Source organism: Pleurodeles waltl, chromosome 11 (genome assembly GCF_031143425.1).
Source record: "Pleurodeles waltl isolate 20211129_DDA chromosome 11, aPleWal1.hap1.20221129, whole genome shotgun sequence".
Classification (NCBI taxonomy): Eukaryota; Metazoa; Chordata; class Amphibia; order Caudata; family Salamandridae; genus Pleurodeles; species Pleurodeles waltl.
In genome coordinates, this window is record NC_090450.1 from 674,423,188 (window position 1) to 674,435,338 (window position 12,151).

Sequence of the window (12,151 nt, forward strand, 5' to 3'; positions counted from 1 at the left end):
GGAGGGTTCTGATGTCGTCCTTGGCAGTGATCAATGTGGTTTCAGTGATGTGGTTGATGCAGAATCCAGAATGGGAGAGGGGCAGAAGATTGCTGATCTCTAGGTGCTACAGGAGCATGGCAGTTGATGGCCTTTTTGAGGACTTTAGCAGGAAGGAGAGCAGCAAGATAGGACAGTATTTCTTGAGTTCGCTGGGAGCGGCGGACAGTTTCATGAGAAGGGATTTGACTTCAGTGGGTTTCCAAGCTTCAAGTAAGGAGGCCCATGTGACAAGGATTGCAATAAAGTTTGATCTGTTTGAGTTACAAACACAATTTATTTGGTTAATATCTGTGGATTATGCCTCAGATGATGGATTATGTGGCATACGCAGCAAACCTATAATTCTGCAAAAATAAGAAAACACAGCCAAAGAGTCATATAATTCACTGGTCCTGGTTATACAATTCTCTTTTGAGTGTAATCAGCACAGCCTTGCTGATTTTACATGTAATAGCATTTATACAGACAGTGCATGTACCACCCATGGCAACATAGCCGAATGGAAGTTGCCCTCCTCCCTCACTCCCCGAACTAGGCTGCTGGATATTTATTCATCCATCACGAGAATATAAATATTGAAGCACACGCTCACCTAGGAACCATATCTCACGGTTACAAAATGGTAATTAAACGTTTTTGTTTGATGCAAGCCCCATGCTCTCTTAGTCAATATGTACATAAACAACTTAAATATTTACAGGGGTGAAACAGACGATATTTGCCAACATACTGTCAATATGCAGCAGTTAGAAAGATAATACCTAAATACCTTCTGTTAGACTGCCGAACTTCAAAAGGAGTCATTATTTTGCGCCAAAAAGGTCTATTTTTAGAAAGATTTAGGTGTAGTGTCAGCCAAGACCTTTCAGTTTTATTAAAATTATATGCAATATATTCTTAGTGGTAGGGGCTTCATCTTTTGGCCTGTTACTGAGCTGTTCACATTTTTTCTTCTGCCCACCTCAGCATGGGGAAATGGATCAGCCCACGTCAGCCATTAGCTAACTTTGTGAGTGGTAGAATTGTGCCCTTTCATTAGGAGCACAGAAAAATAACTTTGCTTCAGTGCTTGGGATTACTAGGGCTAAATGCCCTTTTCAAGACCAACAAAAAGTTTCCATCTAGGCACTGTGAAGCATATTTATGGGCCCCTCGTGCCTCCGTTGCGTCACTTTTTGTGACGCAATGACACCGTATTTCTTACAGCCACATCTAGGAGGCCACGCAAAGCCCTTTGCGTGGCTTTGAATGGCCTCATGGATATTGAGTAATGCAAGGCAGCACAGATCACTTGATAAATTGCTGCACTGTACTGTGCCACGTTTTAATAAATCTGGCCCTTTTTTTTTTAGATTGATGGTCGCCCAGCAGCTTTCCCAAAACAAACATTGAAAAAGACTAAATTTAGGCGGCCAACACCAGTCCTTTTGGCTTTTCCAGTCCTTGTTGATATCGTGCTCCTCATTAAAAGTTAGTAAATCGAAGTCAGTGATAGACTGACTAATCCACATACAGTTCACTTCAAAGATTGCAAGTGTGCCCTCCTCCCCTAACACACATTACATGTTACTCAATTGTGACCCTAGGGAGTAGTTACGAATATTTCCAATGTTTTTCACATCACATCACAATTTTCTAGGAATAAGGAAATAAGAACTGTAGTCCGTACTAGTCTTCGTCCTCTGAGACTAATCGCTAAAGCACCAAAGCAACACTAATTTTTGTATTTCCTTTTATACCAATAGTCCACATATTTGAAATAAATTATCTTCATTTCTGCACGCACATTGTGTAAATAAAGAACGCTAGTGTATGTCCACGTAGTATGAACTACTTAGACCTGCTTTAGTCAGGTACGCGATTGGGTGTCCAGATCTGTCTGAGAAATGCATTACTAAAGCACGGAAGCATCAAAGCAGCAAACAGGATGTTAAAATTGGATTATGGTGTCCATCAAAGGAAATTTGATCCTCAGTTAGTGGAAAGCAAAAATCCTGAGTGCCTCCTCATTCGTAAGGATGCAAGGTATTTTGGAAATTATAAGGCAAGGCCTCACACACCACCCTGGGTGCCGTCACTGGCTTCCCACACTCACCAGGGAAGAATCTATTGAGAAGTGGGTCCACTTTGTTGCCAAGGAGCACTTATGTTGAACTGTGGATATGCGGATCCAAAACGTGAGATAAAACTCCCAGACCCTTCCAAGGATCTCCTATTTGTGTTTCTACGGGGCTGGAATCTGCAGATGATTTAAAAAAATAAAGGTGATGCCTGGGTGTGTCATTTCTCCCTCATCGAGGTCCACTCGACTTTGTGTCTCATGATATTGTGGTGTAGCCTATATATGTGTGTGTCACATGAAGAAAGAAAACGCTGCACTCCCAGAGGCTGCTGATAAACTTGTCATTTATTCATCCTGATTCATGTTGTTTCAATACCATCAGTGCTCAGTCCAGCACCACAACGCGTTTCGACTGACTCGTCTTTTTCAAGTGGTTCCTGCCATCATGAGCAGGGGGGCATTTCGATATTAATACTCCACGGAGTCCTTTAACAAACGAGGCACTTCCGATGTCAGAAACCGTTCAAAAAGCCTCTGTGCCTTCTCTGGTGTAAATAGCACTTGTGCATTTTAGTTTTCAAAAGCCTCTGTGCGCCCAAACCATCATAAGACCTGTGAGATCTGCCCGCCTTCCTGGTAAGATCCGCCATCATGATTCAGCAAGCGGCATTCTGGTATTTATAGTCTGCTAAGTTCTCACACCTGCCAACAATCGAGGCAATCACTGCGTCTGCTGCACGCTCCTTCATCATTCATTATGAATCATGTGAGTCAATCTAAAATCTCGGGATTCCGTCATGCTCTAGTTGTAAAAACTGATTTTAATAACGGCTTCATGCTTTCAAAGTAACGATATACATTTCACTAGAGCATGAGATAGTATGAAATTCCCACAATACTCGCATGTTCTGCAGCTCGATATTAATGTCAAGCGAACATGCCAATCACCATTTTTCACAGCCTCTATGCATATGGTTTCAGTAAGACTTGGAAATTACTTCCTGCTCGCCTCCCTCTATTAAAAAAAACGAAGTGTGTGAACAGTCTCCGGACCCTCGGGCCACATCAGCATAATGGGATCCATAATCAGGCAACCACTCACCATTTTTCACCAGTAGAGTAGCGCCTTAAATGATGCACGCATAAAGCGCTGATGGAAGTCGACTCCTTAGTCATTCATCTTCCAGTGTTGATACACACGCAGGGGATAAGTATCTCCTTGCTGGCCCCAACATTAAAGTCCCAATGCTGGGCACTGCCGCTGTATATAAATTTACAACAAAATAATTGGTCCAGCACAGCGGCGTGCCTGTCGGTGCTGCGTCAGGGTAAAGGACCAGACCCTAGATATCACATATATATATGTGTGTGTACAACTACAATCGAAGAACCTCTTGTCTCCTTAAGCAAGATTGCTGCACAACATTATCTCATCGTGGATACACTGTGAAATGGGTCTCTAAGATGACCATTTGACCTTTAAATGGTATTGTTTTACTTTATAATGAATTTGGAATAGTTTCCAATTGCAGCACACAACCCAAAGTATGTGATTTCACAATAATGTCACTAATACTAGTATACATGTACTTCAAGGACTACGTTTCTCCTCTGGGCAGCGCATGTGTCCTACTCATGATTAAAACATCCTGGTGTGCAATAGAACATGTACATGACTCTGGAGATGAGGATCCCATGAAACGCATTCCTTATGAGAAACAAAGTATAAACATGCGTTGTCCCCATGCTAGGCAATATACACAGAGCTCGTGCCTGCAAATAAGTTTGGCGGCAGGGAAGGAACCTTTGATGCAGTAAAAATAAAAGGGGTAATTCTTGGGGGCTACACCAAAACTCCATGGATATAGATAGCTATCCACCATGTCTTTGTTTCCATTTTGTAGAGTGTGGCAATAGGGCTCCCCTGTAAGAGATGATCCATGAGGCCCACCCAGTGCCTAATTTCTAAAAAAAAATAAGTGTTGGGGCCCAAAGCTCTGCTCAAAAGTCCTCAGCAGATGTGAGTAAACATAATAACAAGGCAGTGTATCCTTGAGTAAACCCCAGACCTCCTTCATGCACTATCAGACACTCCCTGCCCCTTTATCATACTCTTGCAGGTTCCTGCTTTCTCCCTTTGTGACTCTTTTTTTGCCTTTTTTCTTCTTCCTCCTTTCTGCTTTTTTCTTTTCCATTTCTTGCTCTCAGAATATGTTCAAAGAGGAAAAATAAGTGCTGGTCTCTAAAAATGAGTGCTAATGGCCCCCGCTGACAACCAAAGGGTCAGATTAAGCACTGGGGCTGCCTAACTTTAGAGCAGGGTAAGAAGGCTTGAAGGAATGTGGCATGTTTTTACACAAATGTGACTCACATAGAGACGAGTGTGCAGTGCTCCCTACATGTGTGATGCGTGCAGTGGCATATTTGCACAACAAGTTGTATAATTAGAGAGGATAGTTCCTCTCGCAATCTGTTTTTTGTTCTGTTTTGTCTCCCTTGTTATTATATGTAATATGACTCAATTTTTTTGTTTTTTCTACAATATAGGTTTACTACAGGACCCTCAGAAAAGTTCTCGGAAAAGGCTCATGTTTTCGTAGCTGACTTACCAAATTAGATCTTGTATGGATGCATGCTATCATTGAAACTGTGAACAAGTAGTGACCCTGGTCCTGATGAAAGCTAGGGACCCCGATAGGGGCAATTGGAGGCAGAAACATGTTGACCTGACCATCAGATGCAGAGGAAATTGACACCTCAAGATATCACTTCTTTATTTTTAATGAACTCTAGACTAATCCCTTACCAATAAAACAGCAGAGCTGGGGAAGGAGTTGAGATTTTTATCTCATGATTTGGATCCCATATCTTCACTATCCAAATAAGTACTCCCTACAACCACAGGGTGCCCACTCTTCACTAGATTCTCCCTCTGGGGAAAACCAAAATTCAAATATTATCAACATGTTTGCTGCATTGGTGCTTCGTTGGTGCTTTAGTAATGCATTTCAATCTTGTATCTGACCAAACCAGGTTGAAGTAGTTCATAAACTGTGTGAAAATGCCTTCCACCCTGTACCAATCTCGGGCGAGAGGGTCCTGTCCCGGATTAAAGCTGAGTATTGATTGTGAGCTGCTTTAAGACCACAGGGAAAGCCTTAAGAGTCGGTAAACAGAATAATCATAGGACAAAACCATGCCTACTAACATATACCAGTTACCTCTCATTCGGGTCTATTCAGCCACCCCCTCAATGGGGACCAGCATTTCTGTGCCCCTGTCCCCTCTCAATGTCCATCACTGAATTATCAAGAAGTGCCTCCCTCCATTCCTGAATTGTCAGGGGGTAGGGGCTCACCCATTTCTTACAGATTTCACACCTGGCCAGCAAAATCATTTAAAAGAGTAGTTTCGCAGAGTCCCTCTTAATTATCAGCTGGTTCTGGTTTTGCACTAATCCAAAAATCATCAGAGAGGGGCTCACCTGACAATCCATAGAAAAAACTTCCTCTATTACCTCCTCCACCTCCTTCCAGAAACCAGTAGTCTGGGGGCACCTCACAAATGTATGCAGGTCATCTGCCACAGGCAGCCCACACTTCTTGCACGCCATTGTAGGTCCATGCCCCATCTTGGATAACTTTGCCGGAATACCAGTAGACCCTATGAAACAGATTGTTCCTTCTTAAAGACAAAGGCCGAGCTGTATCATATAGAAGAGTGTTAGATACTTCCAGTATTCTCTTATCCGCTGTCCTGGCAAGTCATATATATATATTTGAAATTTGACAGATTATCTAACCTTGACAGGTGTGTGAACAAAATATCAGTTCCAAAATACCGTGAATAGAGTGTCAAACATATTGTGACTACCAAAAAATATTTGAATTTATTAATTAATATGTATTTTTAATAACATATTTTTGTAGTGGGTTGCTAACTGTGTAGAAAAATAGGATGGGAAGATAATTAAACTACAGTTAATTTAAATTAATTGGAAATTAACTTTTCTTGAAAATTAAATATGTGTTGGATTATTAATTATGTGGACGGCTTCATCATTTCTTATTGTATCCAATTAAGTTTTGTTTGTAAATTATAATATATATTTAAATAGCAATATTTCTGTTGGTGAGTTTGTAAGGGAAGATTCATTAAATTACTATTTTCTTTAATTTTAATGATATTTGATGTAAATTATGTTTTTATTGATGTTGTAAACTATTTATTATTCAATTGTTGTTTAGTGTAATTATAGTGTGCTTTTAATGTGTTTTTTTTTTTTAATAATGTGTATTTTAGCAGAGGTGATAGTTTTGCAGGGGAATAGGGTGGATAGCAATTTATGTTTTAATATTTTAATACTGATTAATTTAATTGGATATTTTTTTAAGGTTATATTTAGTACGTATCTTGAAATTACTTACTAGGTTCTTGGTTAGCTTTTATTAACAATGAGTTGCTGGTAATTATGTAATAATAACAGATGTAAATTGTATGTTTTTTGTTTAATTAATGTATGGCATTACATATTGTTGTATTTATGTTTTAACTTTTTGTTTTTCTTTATTCAGGTATGAAAGTGAATTTTATTATACAGTATGTGGCTTATAGTTTCTGTTTTTCTACATTTTATTTGTTTTTTTTTCAATTTTCTGTGTTTTATTTTAAACTACATAGTACACACTTTTAAAACATAATGTGATTTATTTGTTTTCTTATATTAGGTATTCAAGTGTTTGTAGGAAACAATTCAAAGTTGTAATGTTGTATGTAATCTCTACTAAATCCAACACTTTTCCTACTGTTGCTTAGACTGGAGAGGGAATAGTAAATCTAACCCCTCTGAAATGCAACGCTTTCCAGAGTTTTGCTTACAATAGAGTGGGAAAAGTAGACCTTCCAAAATCCAGTGCTTTCCCTTACGGTTGCTTAGATTGGAGTTGGAGCAGGGAATCTAACTCCTTCAGAATTCCAACACTTTCCTGATTGTTGCTTGGACTTGAGTCAGAATATTAAATGTAAACCTTTCAAGGTCCGACACTTTCTTTATTATTGTTTAGACTGGTATTGGAAAAGTAAATCTAACCCCTCCCAAGGTCCAAAGCTCTCTCTATTTTTGCTTAGAGTGGAGTGATTATAGTAACCATAACCGCTTTGAAGTCTGGCACTTTCCCTACTGTTGCTTAGATTGGAGTGGGACTAGTAAATCTAAGCACTCTGGAGTGTAGTATTTTTTCCTAATGTTGGTTAAACTGCATTGACATTATTTTTACATTGCCATTTAATCTCTCATTTTAAAATGTGTATTTTGGAATGTTAGCATGATTTTTAGGACTGTTTAATACATTTTTGGTTTCTATTTGTGTTAACATTAATTTTAGTTGTTTTAGTTTTAAATATCTATATATATATATATTTTTTTATATATATATATATATATATATATATATATATATATACACATATACACACACACACACACACACATATATATATATATATGAAAAACATGTGCTGGGCAGCACCGAAAAATGTAGCACTCACATTGGTTTGTTATGAAAATCAATATATACTACAAATAGTACTAACCCATGACATGATAAAATACAGTAAAATAACTTCAAAATCCTATGTATGTAGATCACACTGTATGATGGGCCAACACAGTCATGAATACACTAATAGAGGAGGATGCCCCCTCTCTGGAACATTCCATTGAGCTAAGTGTCCAAGAAATTACACCCAAGTGGGCAAAAGGGGGCATACATAGTAAATAAATATTTGATCAAAGTGATCAATATGCCCTTCCAAGGTCATAGACCCGGGCTGAGTGTGCAGAAATCTAGTAAAAGTGGGCAAGAAATACTAAACAGACCTATAAAAAAGCCACTATATCCAATAAATGTCTGAGGTGCAGTCACAAAGAAAACATAGCTACAGATGCTCTGAATAATGTTTTTTTTTTTTTTTAAAGAAAAACAGAAAACAAATCTTATCTGTGCAGGAACTGGACACCCAGGTGCAGCATAGAATGGAAATGAACATCCAAATGTTAAAAACAAAAACTGGCAAAAACTTATGTACAACAAAAGGAAAGAATGCCCTCAAAGGCTAAAGATCCAGCAATATCCCTACTGTACAGAGCATATTGTATAGCAAAATAGCATGGGAAAACAGTTAACTATCAAAGAAAAGGGAAGGGGAACTAATTCTCACCTAAGTGGACATTAAGTTCTTCTACAAAGTTCAGCCCTCCTGGACATGTAGTCTTGGAGGCAGTGATGTATCTTGATTCCTTGCTCCTCAGTGCCTGAGTCCCGTTACCCCTTTCTTGTTTTCTATGATCTGTACTACAGTCAAAAAGTTAAGGGGCATATTTACAAGAAGTGATGTATTGCTGCATTACAGCAGCGATGCGTCAAAATAACTTGCACTTCAGTAAGACAGATTCTTATGTCATGGATGCATCATAATTACAACACGGCGCACAACTACATAAGGTTCCAGGCTGCGTCACATCCATGGGCGTCATGGTGTAAGGAAATCTAATGTTTGTGCTGTAAAAGTGATATAGGGCTGTTTTGCAGCATGTGAAGCAACACAAATCAGCTTTATATCACTTTGCAAACAAAAAGTTTTTCCCATTTATACAAAGGGAAAGATGGAGCAGACAGCCAGGGTAACAACTCTAACAACCCCTGCACCATCCAGAATGTCCAAGGGAAAAGGAAGATGAAATTCAGTGAGGAGGAGAACCAAATACTAGTAACAGAGGTGAGAAAGCATGAATAACAACTCTTTGTCACCTCAAAATTGCCTTTAGGGAAGAAAGAGGCCATATGGTATTCTATAATGGATAAAAACAAGAGTGTGATGCAAGTCACGAGAACAGTGACAGATTACAAGAAGCACTGGCACGACTACAAGTGTAGGGCCAAGGAGAAACTGGCCAGCAACTTGAAGGCAGCCATGCACCCCGGAGGAGGAGTTCCTGAGGTCCAGGAGGAGCTAACGTGCTTGGAAGAGAAGGTGGTATCATTCATCCTTGCCGAGCTGGTGCATGAGTGGTAGAACATGACAGTACAACCTATAAGGAACAACAAGGACCACAGGTAACAAGGGACAATTGCACCAAATATATCAGGTTTTGCAGGACCGCATGATACCTTTCTGGGGTTCACTGCACTGAGTGTAAGGGAAAGGGATGGAAATGGCCACATGTCCAGTCGCACATCATAGAAATGTGACTGAAGAAAAACACACACATATAGCACATCTCAGTCCACAGCCATCATATGTTTTCAGTCCATGCATGATGTGCTGCATCAGTCCAGCTTCACCATTTGGTCTTTGTCATTTTTGTGCAATGTATAACATCAGTGTCCGGGAATACTGTACAAGTCTCACAATACCAAGCAAAAGATCTTGGTGCATATTTACAAGGAGCTTATGCCACTGGCGTGCCACTTTTTGTGAAGCACCGGCGGTGCATAGTGCAGACCCATATCTAAAAGTTTCGCCTTTCATGGCCTCGTAGATATGGTGGAAGGCAACCCAGTGTCAGGGAGGAGTTCCATGGGCATTGTGATGGGTAGGTGCCGGATTGTCTTCGTGCAGGAAGGCATACCTGCCTGCACAATAGCAATCCATGGAGGCAATTACCTCTTCCCATCTGTGCAGCAAAATGCAGCTCACATGGAAAGGGGCAAAAGGAGGAGAAAGAAAGTTATTTTTCCTTGGAACTCCTGCCCTGGAAAGACATATGTGTAGTATGCATGTTCAGGTCTACCTGTTTTGGAATTCTGGGAATGAGTCAAAAGCCATACTACATTCAACATGTGATGTGTCCTAGATGGACGATGTAGCATGTGCCAGGAAGGTGATAGAAGAAGAAAACTCATACAACTATACTTATGTCAAAGCAGGAGGATGACAAACAGTGAATTCAGAAGTGAAAGGATAAGCTAGGCTGCCATATCTATCGTCAGGAATCTGTAATGGTTTGAAGCTGAGAAGTATGGTTAAAGGTGTGTGCCAAACTAGGGTAGGTAGATGTCCCGCAGACACCCAGCTCACAAAAAGACACTGCCATGTTCGGCCATTGGGAGTTGTGCAGGTAAACGTAGGCTTCGGCATCACATGTGAGTAACTGTATAGGCTTCCATCTGTGTGTGATGGCAAGTGAAGTCACCAAGACCAAATGAGGATTGCCAGAGGAGTTATGTACACATTCAAGTGCGTGGGAATGAGTCTAGCAATGTTGGATACTCAGCAGCTATTCTACTCTGGCAACAATTAAATTGGGTAAGTGCCATTGCTACCTAGCTACTTAGTTTCACTGTGCATTGTGCATATCGCCTCAGAGTTCACACACACATTGGCCACTCTTTAGACAGACAGCACACCCGTGGTAAGAACATGCACTTACACATTCCTGCAAAATAGCAGTTTGCTAGCTGTGTAGGGTGGATGCATGACCAATATGCCCCTTGGCAATATGATTGCACAATGTGCATGCCAGACAGCACAACAAGGCTGACTGCCATGATGTAGCATGTGTAAGGCTTACAGCAAGATCAAATTGAATACATCAACAAACAATGTTCACTTTTATAGAAGCTGTGCCCTGGCTAGTGGCCACAGGGAATGCTAGGTACACTAGTGATCTGATACAATGCTGGTGCAATGTGCACAGTAGTTCTGCAAATACATGAAAGAACGTTCAATGTTGCCATCATTAAAAGTAGTGCTAATCACCAAGCTGGGTGTGCACCTTAGTTGTACTCCACGCTGGCAGGGCACATCAGCAAGCTATGTAACTGTGTTGTAATGTGTGGTATGACACAATCAAACACACTTGTCACATAGTGGCATGTGAACAATGTACTTAACCTGCTTTCTGAAAGGCACATACATTGCAACTTCCCTTCAATACATACAAGTCACATAGGTACCACACTTCAATGTTGAGATGAAAGTGAATGAGCTTAAATACTGTATGTCAGGCAGATAGCTACTGTCAACATTTAGCATTGAACAACATTGACATCCATCCATTTTATTGCAGATGTAGATACAACATCTCCTGACCAGAAAGACAAACCTGCTGCCGATAACATCCTGCCCCCCATGGATCATGTCATCTTTAAGAAATCCTGGACTACATTGTCTCACCTTCTCCGGGAGTGGGAATGGCTGACAGAATAATTGGGTCTCCAAAGGAACCGACTGCAACCCAACCTACCCCGTCAGCAAGTCTCACCCCAGCTCTGGAATCCAAGGACCCACAGGTTGTATTTCAATGCCAAGCGGTAGGAGTACAGCAACAGATGTTGGATGAGGTGCTGGCGGGGATGGAGACCATTGCGGCCATCCTGGAGGAAGCCAGTAGGTGCCTCGGTTACAATAAGGACACCTCAGATGCAATTAGAGGCATCTACACTCCACTCGAGAGAGTGGAACAGTTCCTGGTTTACATTGCCGGTGTAATGAGGCAGGGGCAACAACAACAGCGATGCCAATGTGACACCAGTGAGGTTGCCACCTAGCTAGGGGCTATAGGTATCCATGGACCGGAAGCAGAACTCCTAGATTACAATGGTGGTTACTTCCACTGTAACACTGCTGCTGTTCTGACGTCAGCATGCCCTTCTCAGCTCTGTGCTGCCTTCCTTGTTGCCACACGGAAATGGTGCTGGAAACATGGTAGCACCATCTTCAGTCCCAGATGTGTGTGTGTGCCTCAGATACCTCCAGCACAAACACCAACACCCTCAGGGGAAGCACACTACACATCAGAAGAAGAAGAGGATTTCCCCATTTTCAGGCAGAGAACTTCCTAGTAACATTTCCCTGTGCCACTTGGCCAGTTTCCCTATTGGACCTGTGTTGAGTAACTTGCCATCACCCTTGTCATCTGGCACTGTCTAGTTTCTGATTGCCCACCTGTTGCTCTTATCCATTTGTGGACTGTCAATGTTGCCTCCCTTGTCTAATGGCAATTTTGATCCCCTCCTCATTGGAAATCTCCTCTCTTCAACATGT